This window comes from Elaeis guineensis, chromosome 12 (genome assembly GCF_000442705.2).
Source record: "Elaeis guineensis isolate ETL-2024a chromosome 12, EG11, whole genome shotgun sequence".
Classification (NCBI taxonomy): domain Eukaryota; kingdom Viridiplantae; phylum Streptophyta; class Magnoliopsida; order Arecales; family Arecaceae; genus Elaeis; species Elaeis guineensis.
Window position 1 is genome coordinate 35,912,685 of NC_026004.2, and position 11,565 is coordinate 35,924,249.

Consider the following 11,565-nt stretch of genomic DNA (forward strand, 5'->3'; position numbering starts at 1 on the left):
AAGTAAATCATGTCTACCACTCCTAGGAAAGAAGAGCTTTGTTACCATCTGATGCAGGATCCTCATCTCAATGGACAAAACCTTTGCTTCCAATTTGTTTAAACTCCCTGAATAAGTTTCTCCTAAAATAATTCTGATCCCCTCTTCTTTAACTGGGAGTTCCATATAAGAGTAACCTTCACTAGGCAACTGAAGTATTTCTCCCAATATCCTAGAATCCAAGCAGATATCAATTCCCTTGACTGTTGAAGTCACTGACCCATCTCCATAAAGTAGATTCTGGTAGAATTCTCTAACTAGGTCAACATAGGTGACTTCCTTAAGGGAGCAGTAGAGTTTCCATCCTTGGTTTTTAATCTTACTTGCAAAAGTAAAGCCCTCTTTCTCAAAGAACCGAAAATCTATATTCTTCCCGGTTTCGACTTTTCTATCGGAAAGAGGATTCTTACTGGGGCTTAGAAAGGATTGAGAGGGACCTTGAGCAGATACTGAAATTGGAGTGGGAGCAGTTGAAGACTGAGCATGCCTTTTCTTTCAGATAATTTCTTCAGGCTCACGGATTGACTTTCTTCTTTGGGGAAGCTTCATCTTTGGAGCCATATCCAATTTTGTAGCAGGTAAGGAGACTTGGAGGAACACTTGAATGAGTGGAGGAGGGATCACAAGAGAGTGAAGAAGGATTTTGGTGGAGAAAAGAAGTGGATTTGGGAAGATCGGTGAAGTGCTAGGGCACGTTCCAACCGCGCCAAGCAATGCGAGAAAACACAAAAAAAATCCCTTTCCAAGGTGGCGATTTTTGGTGGAGAGGAGGGAGAATTGCCTCAAACTAGATCCTTAGATTTGGAGCAAAAAGAATTGGAGAAGATGGCTTTTGGAAGGAGGACGATGAGAAGATGAGTCGTCTCACGAACAGGGATCCAGTATAAAAACAATGAGCCCGTGGGAAGTTTGAGGAAATAACAAGTTTGCCATTGAGTCGACTCATGGGGGTCGACTCATGAAGTTCAGAAATTCAGAAAAAATGCGAATAAATTCCAGAAAAATTCGAAATTTTGGGAGAAGGAATTTTGCTCAATGATAAGTTTTTAGGATAGATGTTGGAAATTGAGCTCTAAGAGTTTTTGATATGAATTCTTTGGAAATTGAGAAATTTTAGGCATATGGATCTAGAATTCCTAGATTTCTCCTAATTTCACAGAATCTATCCTCACTAAGGGCCTTTGTAAAGATATCAGCTAATTGATTTTCAGTGCAAACATATTCAAGAATTACATTTTTGTTTTGAACATGTTCTCTTATAAAATGATGTCTTATTTCAATATGTTTGGATCTTGAGTGTTGAATTGGATTTTTAGATAGATTTATGGTACTTGTGTTGTCACATCTTATTGGTGTTTCATTAAGTTTGATTCCAAAGTCTTCGAGTTGTTGCTTAATCCATAAGATTTGAGCACAACAACTTTCGGCTGCAATGTATTCGGCCTCAGCCGTAGACAGTGCCATCGAATTTTGTTTCTTGCTAAACCATGAGATTAGGTTAACTCCAAGAAATTGGCAAGTTCCACTTGTGCTTTTTCTATCTAATTTACATCCAGCAAAATCAGCATCTGAATATCCTAATAAATCAATTTGTGAGTCCTTAGAGTACCATAACCCTAGAGTTTGAGTACCATTTAAGTATCTAAGGATTCTTTTAACAGCATTCAAATGAGATTCTTTAGGATTAGATTGATATCTAGCACATATGCAAACACTAAACATGATATCAGGCCTACTTGCAGTTAAATATAATAATGAGCCAATCATACCTCTATAGTATTTTAAGTCTACACATTTACCTTCATCATCCTTGTCAAGCTTACATGAGGGACTCATTGGTGTGCCAATTGGTTTGCAGTTCTCCATTCCAAATCTTTTGAGTAGTTCCTTGGTGTACTTGCTTTGGATGATGGAGATTCCCTCTTTTGATTGTTTGATTTGGAGTCCGAGGAAGAAGGTGAGTTCTCCCATCATGCTCATCTCGAACTCCCCCTGCATAAGCTTAGCAAAGTCTTGACAAAGGGATTCATTAGTAGACCCAAAAATTATGTCATCAACATAAATTTGTATAACTAGCATATCATTTTGATTTCTTTTAGTAAATAGGGTTGTATCTACATTACCTCTTGAAAAACCATTATTTAGTAAAAATTTGCTTAGCCTTTCATACCATGCTCTAGGTGCTTGTTTTAATCCATATAAAGCTTTATTTAATCTAAAGACATGATTAGGAAAAGCATGATTTTCAAATCCAAGGGGTTGTTCTACATATACTTCTTCAGCGATATATCCATTTAAAAATACACTTTTAACATCCATTTAAAATAATTTGAATTTCATAAAGCAAGCATATGCAAGTAGAAGTCTAATAGCTTCTAATCTAGCAACAGGTGCAAAGATTTCATCAAAATCAATTCCTTCTTCTTGATTATATCCCTTAGCAACTAGTCTTGCTTTATTTCTAATTACATTTCCATGCTCATCTAATTTATTTCTAAAGACCCATTTTGTGCCAATTATTGAATAATCTTTAGGTCTTGATACTAAGGTCCAAACATTATTTCTTTCAAATTGATTAAGTTCCTCTTGCATAGCATTAATCCAATTATGATCATTTTCAGCTTCTTCAAAAGTTTTAGGTTCAAGATGAGATACAAAAGCACAATGATTAACTACATCTCTAAGTGAAGAACGGGTTTTTACCCCATGCATAGGATCACCAATAATTAACTCCTTAGGGTGGTTGTGAACATACCTCCATTCCTTGGGTAGGTCATTTGTACCTTGAGGTTGTTCTTGAATTTCTTCACCTATCTCATCTTGTTCGTCTTCTTGATCTTTGTCTTCTGGAGTTGCTGAATCTTTCAGAGTGATCTCCTTCATACCTTCTATTAGTAGATCTGCATCATCAACACCCTCATTCTTCCTTGAAGGAAGATCGTTAGATTCATCAAAAATAACATGTATGGACTCCTCAACTACTAAAGTTCTTTTGTTGAAAACTCTAAATGCTTTACTAGTGGAGGAGTAACCTAGAAAGATTGCATCATCTGATTTTGCATCAAATTTACCAAGTTTTTCTTTACCATTATTTAATACAAAACATCGACAACCAAAAATATGAAAATATGCAATATTTGGTTTTCTTCCTTTTCAAAGTTCATAGGGGGTTTTCTTTAAAAATTGTCTAATCAAAGTACGATTTAAAATGTAACATGCTGTATTAATTGCTTCCGTCCAAAAATATCTTGGAAGGTTGCTTTCACAAAGCATGGTACGGGCCATTTCTTCTAAGGTTCTATTTCTCCTTTCAACTACCCCATTTTGTTGGGGTGTCCTAGGAGCAGAGAAGTTATGGCCAATTCTATTTTCATCACAAAAATTTTTAAAATCTTGATTTTCAAATTCAGTTCCATGATCACTTCTAATATTTTGAATTGAAAACCCTTTTTCATTAGTGACTTTTCGATGAAATTTAGTGAAAATATGAAAAGTTTTATTTTTGTGAGCCAAAAAGAAAACCCAAGTAAAACGAGAGTAATCATCTATAATTACAAAGCCATATTATTTTCCTCCTAGACTAGTGGTTCTTGTTGGTCCAAATAAGTCCATATGTAAGAGCTCTAAAGGTCTAGAAGTTGAAACAGTATTTTTGGATTTAAATGAAACTCTAGTTTGTTTACCTAATTGGCATGCATTACAAATTCTATCCTTTTCAAAATTCAATTTTGGCAAACCGAGAACTAATTCCTTTTTAATTAATTTTGAAAGAGAATGCATGCTGATATGTGCAAGTCTACGATGCCACAGCCAACTAGTCTCATTAATTTTAGCATTCAAGGATACTAGGCATTGCATGTCTAATTTGGCTAAGTCATTCAAATCTACCATATAAACATTGCCATGCCTATGTCCTATAAATTTAATGCCATCGTTAATAGGACTAGTCACAATGCAAACAGATGATTCAAAAACTACTTTATACCCTTTATCACAGAATTGACTAATGCTAAGTAAGTTATGCTTTAAACCTTTAACTAGTAAAACATTCTCAATGCATTTGGAGGGAGTGATACCAATGTTACCTATCCCGATGATCTTTTCTTTGCCATTATCTCCAAAGGTGACCATCCCTCCATCCTTAGCATCAAGCGTGATGAATTGTGATTCATCACCAGTCATGTGTCTCGAGCATCCACTGTCAAGATACCATTTCCTGTTTCCTTCTTGGGATGCTAGACACACCTGCAAGCAAAGGTCAAGTTTCTGTCTTAGGTACCCAAGCTTTCTTGGGTCCTTTTAGGTTAGTCAAAATGGTTCCTTTTGGAACCCATATTTTCTTTGTGTTTGCATATTTGTTAATAAGACATGTGTACGATTTATATCCTATTCTTCCACATTTGAAACAAGTAATATTTGTAGACTTGTTACTTGAATAATTTACATAAATATTCTTCAGAAATTTTTGTTTCTTCAGGGGTTTATAGCCAAGTCCAGCCTTATCATATATAGCTTTCTGATTATCAAGGATCATATTTAGTTTGTTTGAACTTAAGGTGAACTTATCTACTATAGGTTTCAGCTTGTTAATTTCATTCTTTAAGTTTTGATTTTCTTGAATCAAGGTGGATTTTTCAATTGAAAGGTTTTCAGCTTGTTTCACTAAGAACTGATTTTCCAATTTCAGTTCTTTGTTTTTCTTTCCTAGTTTCTTTAATTCATCAATTAAATCATAGAATGCTTCATGCAATTCTTCAAAAGTAAATTCACTAGTGGATTCAGAAGTTAGGTTGGCTTGTTCTGTTGAGGTTTCCTCGTCAGAGCTTGAGTCATCACTTGCACTCCAAGTCGCCATCATTGCTTTCTTTTTGAACTTTTTGGGACCTTTCTTCAGTTGTGGACATTCGGATCTGAAATGTCCCGGCTTCTTGCACTCGTAGCATATAAGGGGTTGATCTTTCTCTTTCTCTTTGCTTTGTTCCCCTTTTGTGAACTTCTTTCTCATCCCCTGTTTCCTTTTTCTTAGAAACTTCTTAAATCTCCGGATGATGAGTGCCATCTCTTCATCCTGTTCTTCATCTTCAGTGTCATCCGTTTCATAATCAGATGAAGTTATGGATTTGAGGGCAATGGTTCTTTTCTTTTTGACTTCATCCTCTTGATGTTGCTTCATGCTAAGTTCATGAGTCATCAAGGATCCAAGAAGCTCTTCTAGAGGTAGAGAGTTCAAGTCCTTTGCTTCTTGGATAGCAGTCATCTTGGCTTCCCAAGTTCTTGGCAATGACCTGAGAATCTTCCTTACAAGCTCACTGTTAGTATAAGATTTGCCAAGACTCTTCAAACCATTAATTATATCAGTAAAACGAGTAAACATAGCAGTTATGGACTCATCATGCTCTATTTTGAACAATTCATATTTATGCACTAGCATGTTTATTTTAGTCTCTTTTACTTGATTTGTTCCCTTATGGGTTACTTCTAACCTATCCCATATTTCTTTAGCAGATGCACAAGTAGAAATGTGATTAAATTCATTTGCATCTAGTGCACAATAAAGAACATTCATAGCTTTGGCATTTAATTGTGCCAATTTCTTATCAACCTCATCCCATTCTTTCTCAGGTTTGGTTGACTCCTCACCATCTATAATCTTGGTGGGTGTGTGAGGACCGTTCACTATGATACTCCACATATCATAGTCGAGTGCTTGTATGAATATCTTCATCCGAGCTTTCCAATAGGTGTAATTAGACCCATTGAAAAGTGGAGGTCGGTTTGTAGATTGCCCCTCGGCTAGACAAGTACCGACATGGGTAGCCATAGATCTTTGGCTCTTTGATTTTAGATCAAATAAGGGCTAGAGCACCGAGCTCTGATACCACTTGTTGCCCAGCTATGCAACCCAAGAGGGGGGGTGAATTGGGTTTCTAAAAATTTTAGGCTTAATTAATTACTTATGATGAATGAGAACAAAGATTTTAATTCAAGATTAATTACCTAAAGCAAGAATGCAAGGATATAATAAAGAAATAAAGAGAAACAAGAAAGCACACCACAAACACAAGGATTTATAGTGGTTCGGTGCCAACCTTGCACCTACATCCACTCCCCAAGCTCCTACTTGAGAATTCTAATCCACTATACTTGTATTCAACCCGAATACAAATATCGAAAACTCCGACACCAGCTATCCCAAGCTAGTCTACTTATTTTCCGGGTACAAGTCAACCCAAAACACTCCGATTTCAGGTTCGGATCAACCTTCCCTTGTTTTGAAAATCCTCCAAAAACAAGAATAAATACTCACAAAGAGTAAAATAGCTTAGAGCACAAATTAATACAATAACAGCTCCTTAAATGAGCGAATATAATAATAAAAATACTTTACTCAAATGAAGAATCTCCTTTTTGGATTTTCTCAAGGTGGATGAACGCTTGAATGAATGCTTGAGAAGAGGATGATCTTTGATTGAAGACTTCTTGAAGGCTTTGAAAGATCTCTAGATCAAGGTTGAAACAATAGGCGTGAAAAATCCTCTCTTTGAATGCTCTTGAATCTCTTTCACAATCTCTCGTGTATATTGTGGATCACCTGTCTCTCTCTCGTGTAGATTTTGGATCCTCTTTTCTTTTTCTCTCGAATGTCTCGTTGATCACTTCGTGTATATTTTGGATCCTCTCAATTGTTTCCTGTATTTTCACCTTTTGAAATATTTTATAGCATTAAGAAACAGGAGAAAACATATTAGGCAGAAAAAGAGCCGTTAGAGCATTTTTAGGAAGCATAAAAGGCAATTAAAACGGACAAAAAACTAACCGTTGCGGACGATTTCCATCGCAGGGGTCGACTCATGAGTCGACTCATGCTTCAGGAGTCGACTCATGAGTCGACTTCTGTTGCATTAGCCAGAAACTTTGATTTCTGGATTTTTTGGCCCAAATCAGCAGAGGTCGACTCATGAGTCGACTCATGCCTTGTGGGTCGACTCATGAGTCGACTCACAGGTCGTGCCAAGCCAAAAATCCAGCGTGCCATGAGAAATTTTTGCGTGCCAATCAGCTCATAGTGCCATGAGTTGACTCATGAGTCGACTCATGCACTTCAAACCTTCATAACTTCAAAAATATAAGTCCAAAAATAATGAAATTTTCACCAATAGTTTACAAATCATTTGTTCTACCAAATGATACTATCAAATCAGGATTTTAGTAAAATTATGATTTTGCCCTTGAAGAGCATAAAGACTTTTTCAATTTAAAATATTTGTATCCCTTCAATCTGCTTTGTAATCATCAAAATCAATCTAGGAGCAACACATAGGATATAACTACATGGCACCCCTACAAGCCATAAGAGACTCCCATCGAATAGGAAGAGAGGGCCTTTAAATCTTACTTTCTCTTATGATCAGATAGGCCTGGTGACCAACCCAATTTGAGTACTTAGTTAATCAATCATCTAATCTAACACATATCAAATATGTAATTGATCTAATATCAGATCTGAAAATAATTTAGATCTAATCTAAATAACAAAAAATAAGATCTAAATGCATCTAAAATCATATCATATCAAACCATGCTCTAATACCATTTGAAGAAAAAACTGACAGTTCTATGCATGCAATTTTAAAAATTTTAACAAAAATAATTTAGATTAAACTATTTAATCTAAATTATATGCATATGATCATATCTAAGCTACCAGTTAGGATCTATGACATGAGTTTACATGCAATTAAAATCTAAAATTAAAGAAAATCCTGCATCGATCACATCGACGCACTTGATCAGATCCAACAATTAGATCTAATTAGGTGAGTTCAAAACTCATTACCTTCACATGGGTAAAGATCTTCCTGATTGCTATATAGAATGTCCAGTCTCTACGGATGGTCCACTCGAAAATCCAATTTGATCGGCCTCTTCGGGAGTGCTAGCTCGCGCGAAGACTATGTTGAAGGCTGATCTCACTCCTTCTGATCTGTTGGACTCCTTTGAGATTGAGAAGGACACCAAAGATGAGGATGGGTGGTAGAGGAAATAAGAAAAGAAAACTCTCTTTTCTCTCTTTTCTATCTTCCCACCAAATCTTAGAGTCAAAATCCAAAGGAACCCATTCTAGAACTCAAGCCCAAGAGAAAGCAGATATCCTCTTTCTATCGCATAGAAGGCCCACCCCACCTCTCAATTTCACACCCCACACTTAGAGTAATCTCACGATAATCTCCTCTCTATTTTGTCACATAAAATAGATGGGATTATAAGGTGAGCGACATGTGATAGATAAGGAAGTTTGTTTTAGATCAAATTGAAACCAATTTGAATTTAACCTCCAACCACCCTTATCCTTATCAAGAGAGGAGTTGGTGACATCAGGTTTAGCATGAGATTTCTCCATGCAAATTCAAAATTTATGTGGAGAGCAGAAAGGCATGGATAAGGGAGTTGGCGTAGGGGTGAGATTGAAATTCAAACTGATTTGAATTCACATTTGATCCAATTTGATGTAATCCAAATCAAATTAGGTTAGACCCAATTAAATAACTAACTGAATTTAATCAAGTCAAAAATAAAATTAATTCAATTAAATCTTAATCTAATTAAAAATTAATCAAATCTAAGTCCTGATCAAATCAGGAATCAAATACCCTTAGCGAGTAGGTCATCTCATAACCTAATCGCGTCAAACCTAATTGAATCCAATTCAATTAGACTTGATCCAAATCTTAATGCTAAATCAAATAAAGCTAATTAGTAATCTAATTACTAATTATTTTTTTTATAATTCACTAATCCTTAGTGAATTAATTTATTGTAACTTTTGGACAAGGTTAATCATCAATCAAATTGATGATTATGTCCTTGAATGATTCTCAATCGTTAATCAACCATATGATCAGTCAAAATTTATTTTTGAGTGTGACTCCATAGGTTCAAATCTAAGCCAATAGCATATGAATAATTTTTTATACCAATCAAAGTGACCATCTAGCAATAGTAATCGATGTCCGGATAGGTCGAATGATTGCAAAGCAATATTCAAGAACCCATTGGCATATGGTTACCGCATAATTCATTTCTTTGACCCCGAATGCTCAGGATGACCTAGTGTTGGATTTTGGTGTTGCAGTGGAAGGACTGAGTGTTTAAAATTTTCATTCAAAATCTCCTAGCACACCAAAACCCTAGAACCCAGAATCTCTTGATTATAGCAATCAAAACATAATTAATCTTGGATAAGAAGAATACCTATAATACTTATCCCAATTTCGGTAGAGCTTCCATCAGGCATCCAAATATTCACCCTCCAATAGTGATCCATATGGAGGTGGAGCTAAGAACAGCACTCCTCCTTCACCTTGCTTCAAGAGTTCTAGCTCCTAGAACTCAACTAGCCACTAGTTGATCAGACCCTCATCCAGATCTGAGTCTAGACCTCTCAAAATCACCCATTGGATCTGACCACCTTCTTCTGGATCTCTTAAACCTTTAGAGCTATTAGGAATAGGCTTGTCTTAAAAGAACAAGTCTTTGTCCTAAACCCTAGAGTTATAAGAGAGGGAGTGGATAAGGGATGTAAGAATTGAATGATCAATTCATCTACCGCTCCCTATTTATAGCAACAGAGGGGGCACCAATAGAGAAGCCAGATCCCTACTGGAAAGACACATTGAATTCATATATCACTTATCTAAAAGTCTTCAAGTAGAAAGACTCATTAGGGTGTGATACGTCGAATCACTCCTCACGTGTGCGTGCCCAGAAAGAGATGCAATTGGCATCTCTTCTACTTCTAGATTTGTGTGAAATTTTGCCATGTATTATCTGGATTCAAAAAAGAAAGCAAATCAACAATAGATGCCACCTTTTGAGATGGAATTCAAATCACAAAAAGACTCTCAACCCGAAGAGATGCACGAGTCCTTCCTCTGTTGCACGCGCGTATGCCCAGTAAAGGGCATCAAAAGCAATGCTCCATTATTTGATAAATTTTCATATTTATCTCATGGAATCAAGATTTAAATTTGATCCTTATCAGTAAAAATATCAGATAATAGTGTCATCTAAGACAACTTAAAATAGAAGGAGTCTCGCAGCTCTTCGCACAAATAAGGAACACCTCATGCGCGTGCCTCACCTCCAGAAGACTTTCCATGCCAATCCAAAAGAATTTTTCATACTTTAAATGGCATGCCAGGTGGTTAAGCTTCTGATCTTATTACCATATGAGTCAGAGACCCAAAGCAAAAGGACTCTTGGTCCTTCTGCATGCCAAAAAAATTGAACGCTTGCGCTCTTCTCAAATTTGCGCCAAGAGTCCTCAATCGAGAAGACTCTTGGTTTTGGCATTAACTTGAAATGAGGCACCCGCTTTTGGGCTACCTCTAGGTGGCACGACCTAACCCAATTATTCACAAAATTAGGTTAACCAAATTACCAGAATTGAGACCAAATTTGATCTCCCAAAGAGCTAGGATTTCCACACATGCTAGCATGCTTATCAGGAACCCTGATTGGATCTAAAATTTCAATCAATCTTATCAAAAGGGTCTTTGGCTAATTTTTTTATGTATGTGATCCATTGGATTCTATATCTAGCCAACAGTAGGTCTAGATGCAAGTTTACCTAATTTGATTAGACTCCTTCTAATTGATTAAGGTCCAAAATGAGCTAATCCGAGTTCACCAATTAGAACCCTTTCTTATTGACAATCGAATTAAACTCTTTAATTCGATCAAATCTATAAGTCAAGATTGATATCTAACAATATATTATGACTATCTAAAAAATATAAAATTTAATAAAAATATCAAATATATAATTTAGTGGCAAGATACTATGTAATTCAATCTTTTGATCATCCCTACATCCTGAATATATTTATGAGTATGAAATTATGTCAAACTCAAACATATATTCATATTGATTCTCCATCAACCAATGATGACTCTAATAAAATATTAGAAACCCTATCTAAACTTCATCTTGCTCTGGCCAAAGACTTTCTGAGTCATCTAGAGATGAGAATTCATAGGATGTCATCTCCTCTTATTAGGAGTGGTTGATTTCTTGCTGACCGACTCACAACCTCTATACACACTACATCATATCTAAAATATTCTATACATGTCTTAATGCCATGCTTGGGTATGAATCAAAATATGAATTCATATGCATAAATCCATGGTGATCTCAGGTCTAAGGATCACTTGCATAACTTCCATTTAGAGAACCATCTTTTGACTTGCAAGCAAGGCTTCTATAAGATGTTCTCTGTTGATGAGTTAATTCAGTGAACTCATTCTCTGATGAGTGCCCACATCCTTATATTAGTATTCCCATAAAAGTGGTTAGTAAGATCAACCACCCTCTTCATCGTGCACACATAGGATGTGCCAGTCTTTTCGAAATACTGATCCTCGACTCAATGCTCTCACGATTAGGAATATTTAAGATTAGAATTTTAAGATTTTAGATCTCACAGACATGACCCATTCATGCCTCCTAAAACTATTATCCTA